Here is a 3,178-nt window from a genome sequence, read left to right as displayed (position 1 = left end):
GGGAAGGGTAATGGGATTTTGGAGTTGAGAGTGGAGGGGATGTTTGGCTATTTATATGGTTTTTTGTAGGGGAGGAGAAGGAAAGGAAAAGAAGAAAATAAGGGGGAAAAAGAAAAGGAAAGGATAATATTATTTGAGTTAATATATATATAAATAAAAAAAAGTGGTCTGTAATGATACAATTACCTACTTGTGGAGTATACTAAATTGTAGTTGAGCCACTACTAGTTTTTTCTTCTTTTTTTCCTTGTATACAAGAGTTTTTTTTTAATAATGGTAGTGTACGGATTAGCTTTCTGTATATTGATTATTTTAGCGAGTATCAGTTAATTGCAAATAAATATTAAGTAACTTTGTTTAGTTTGTTGAGGCATAGAGAAATATGGAGAAATGATCACCTAATGGTTTTTGCTATTGTTGAAAGAGATAATTTATTTAAATACTTATCAAGACTCACTAAAGGCGGAAACACTCTAAATTTCTCCGTTATTAGAACTATCTTCGAAATTATAGAGACGGAGCTAAAATTTTTAGTTTATCGTCACTATTGTGCACTGGTTTATTTATTTATTTTCTTAATAAAAGAAGAAGAAAGAAACTTCTTGTTCTCTTCTTAGAAATTTCCCTTTTTCTTTTCTTTTCTTTTATTTCTATTGGAAATTAAGTAATTCTTTACACAATTATAGATTCTTCCCTATGAGATAACACTTCTACCACCTATGAGAAACTAAAAAAAAAAGGAAAAGAAGAAAAAATTGTTTCCTATTATCTTTTCTTGTTTAAATGAAAAATAAATAAGAGTTAATTATTAACATCCATAACAAGTACAAGTGGATGAATTTGAACTATATAAAATAAGAAAATAGACAAAATAATTTTATGTGATTATCAATTAAGGAGACAAAATTGGAAATTTGAGTAATTAGCTTTATGGAATAATGTCATTTTCTAAGCACAAGAACCATGTTTTAATTTAATTGGTTGCTGTTTGGCAAGCAACTTGTCATCTAGCTATTGTTTTCTATTCTTTCACTATCTTCAATATTTATTATTTATTTTCTCCAATATCTTTCCCTATTATAGAGGGAAAACATTTCTTCTCCACAATTTCTTATTAATTATATCTGGTAAATAACATTTTTGGTACCTTAATTATTTATGAATTTTAATTTTACTCTTTGTGATGGCTGATAATTAAGTATATTTAATCATCAATTACTTGATATGTGTATTTTTTAGTAGCGTTCATTTTTTATATGCGTATGAACGCTACTCAAAAATAGAAATAGCGATAGATAAATTATGTAGCTACTCAAAAATAAAAATTAGCGATAGATAAATTATGCAGCTAAACAGTAAATTTTATCGTTAATATTATCTAACAACAAATATTAATTAGTATCGAACAAATTAGCGACAAAATTCCTAGTTAATTTTAGCAAAGTGGAGCATTCACAAAATTTGAGGTTTAGTAACACAATTTTAGCATTTAATTACCTGTGTGGTATCTGAAATTTGTATTGTAACTACATATTTGAGAATAATATACTTTTGAAAATAGTCTAAATTTAATATATTTTCTACATGAAGATAAAAAATAAATAATAAATTAATTAAGAATTAAATATGTTGAGTCAAATATCAGAAGGACCAAAATTAAAATTTATCATTAATTGAGGGACCAAAAATGTTTTTCCCTCAGAATTAAATTTTCACTTGATGTTCAATCATTTTCTATTTTTTTTGGGATTACAATATTGGCCACAAGAGTTTTCTTTTTCCTCTTTTCTTTATTCTTCTTTCTTTTCTAATTTTTTGTGATTGTTTTAGCTCCACCTTTTTCTTTTTGTTCTCTTTTTTCCCTCCACTAATTGACTTTAAAAAAATTATTTAATTTCTTATAAATACTATAGGGCTATTAGAAAAAGGAACAGTCTATGGTCTAGTTTATTTATTAATCATCCTTGTTATTTAATACCTAAATAATTAAGAATTGGTTTCTTTCTAACCACAAATATTAATAAAATTCTATTGATTAATTCAAGAAAAAAAAAGAGGCTATTATTTCTTTCAAACATTGATCTTTTGACTATATTTTTTAAAATAAATAAATAAATAATATTCCTTTTGTATTAAGAAAACTAAAAGTAAGTTATAGTGGAAATTAATCTTTCATAAAATTATAATTAGGTGGTCTAGAACATATAAAGTCACTTCTTCTATTACCACTCATTTTCTGTTCACATTTCTTTTTCTTGACTAATGATATACTGTTAGTGGGACCCAACTATGGCTAATCATATACTTAAAATTAATATGTTCATGCACATAATTTGGCACTAAATTTCATAGCCATATATAATTATGTAAAAATACTTGAGAATTTTTTTTAGAAAAGATTGCCACATGGTCCATTCTCAATAGCTAAGGTTTGTTTTATACACATCAATCATAACTATTTTGTTTTTGTTCTCCTCTTGCTTTGATATCGGAGTTAAGTTTGATTAAATTCGAATTTACTCATCGTAAGATTCATTATTGAAAGCGGCGTTTTCAATAAAAAATATTTAAATTCGAGACTTATGATTAAGGGACATATTGTAACTTACTATCCCTTGTTTGAGAGTGACTACCAAGAAGATATATATTCAGAAGTCAAGAAAAATAACCTAAGACCTAGGTTAGATATCTTTTATTTATATATATAATTATTGACAAATATTATAAATACTCTTCTCTTAAAAAATAAATTAGTTTGTTGAATGAGAAAACGTAAAATGGAAGTTGTAGAATATTAAGAGATTGTGCTAGCTAGCTAGCTCATTGACATCATTTCGAAATATATAATCACATAAATTGAACTTGTAGGTGAATCTTATACTATATGGAATTGAAAAATGATAATTAGCAATAATTTCACTTCATTGAATTTTGTCCTATATATGGTATCTTCCCAACTATAATTTTAACAACTACAATATTAATTAATATATTAGACATCTAGAAATACCTTTATCGTTAGTTAAGTTGGATAAATACGATAGTAAATTATATATTATTTTTAAACATATACACACCAGTTATATGTTGCTTGTTTATTTTTTCGTATTAATTTTTTTTAATCGTTAGTCAAGTGAACAAGATATTTCTAGACCATGTGATCTACAAATTAAACTTG

This window comes from Solanum tuberosum, unplaced genomic scaffold (genome assembly GCF_000226075.1).
Source record: "Solanum tuberosum cultivar DM 1-3 516 R44 unplaced genomic scaffold, SolTub_3.0 scf00148, whole genome shotgun sequence".
Classification (NCBI taxonomy): Eukaryota; Viridiplantae; Streptophyta; class Magnoliopsida; order Solanales; family Solanaceae; genus Solanum; species Solanum tuberosum.
This window is presented reverse-complemented; position numbering follows the sequence as displayed.